The following is an 855-nucleotide window of genomic DNA, read 5'->3' as shown; positions in this document are numbered from 1 at the left end:
TTATTATTTTTATTTTTGTTTCTTCCACTAATGTAACAAACAATCGCTATATATAACTTATAATAATAGCAACAATAATAATAATATTTAATATTATTATTTGCATTGTTTTATATGTAAAAGCATTGTTTCTTCCACTACTGTATTTATAACAAAAAAAATAATAGTAGCTAATAATAACAATCCACTAAAATAAGTCCACTAAAATAATATATGTAGCAAACTATCACGTATACTACTACTACTACAACTACTACTACTAGTAATAATAATATTAATAATTACATAACACATATACATAATCTAAGTGTATAGAACTACACTATCTAATACGTAAGTAAAGTATTTGGCTATAATATGGATGATTGCTCCCGCAGCGCCCCCAGCGGTAGAGACGCAGCGCTGCTAGTGGGAGGGACATGAAACATCATTGAGCGCTCGGCTCGCAGTCTCTCTCAGTCTCTTGAGTCTAGCTGATTTAGACAGTTATTCCTGGTGTACTCGTGAAGACATGAGCGGACGAGATGGAGGTCTGAGCGTGAAACAAGCCGAAGCTTTGGCTCAGGTGAATTATTATTCTTTTATTTCTCTCAAGAGTATGTCGTGGATTTTGGAATGAAACATTCTCTCGGTCAGAGAGGCCCACACACTCACCGCAGATGAAAACACTCGTTCTGAATGCAGAATCAATAGACTTTCATAAGAGTACAAAAGTGTTAGTTACTGTGTTGTGTAAATTACGTAACTGCTCAAGTTTGCAGTGTTGCCAGCACGTGAGTAGATGTTGCTAACGGATGTGCATGTGCAACTTCTTACAGTGACATTGCATAATTATTCATGTTTTTTTTTTTTTTT

The 855-nt window shown here is 34.7% G+C and overlaps 1 protein-coding gene across 1 annotated transcript in view; it reads left to right on the top strand.

Annotated features, from left to right (window-relative positions):
• Window positions 1–855, top strand: part of LOC107599126 (SEC14-like protein 2) — a 24220-nt gene that overhangs the window by 610 nt on the left and 22755 nt on the right. The window lies entirely within an intron of this gene.

The sequence above is a fragment of the Sinocyclocheilus grahami genome, unplaced genomic scaffold (assembly GCF_001515645.1).
Source record: "Sinocyclocheilus grahami isolate Dianchi unplaced genomic scaffold, SAMN03320097.WGS_v1.1 scaffold261.1, whole genome shotgun sequence".
In the NCBI taxonomy this organism is placed as follows: domain Eukaryota; kingdom Metazoa; phylum Chordata; class Actinopteri; order Cypriniformes; family Cyprinidae; genus Sinocyclocheilus; species Sinocyclocheilus grahami.
The sequence above is the reverse complement of the archived record's forward strand: the minus strand, read 5'-3'. Positions and strand labels throughout refer to the sequence as shown.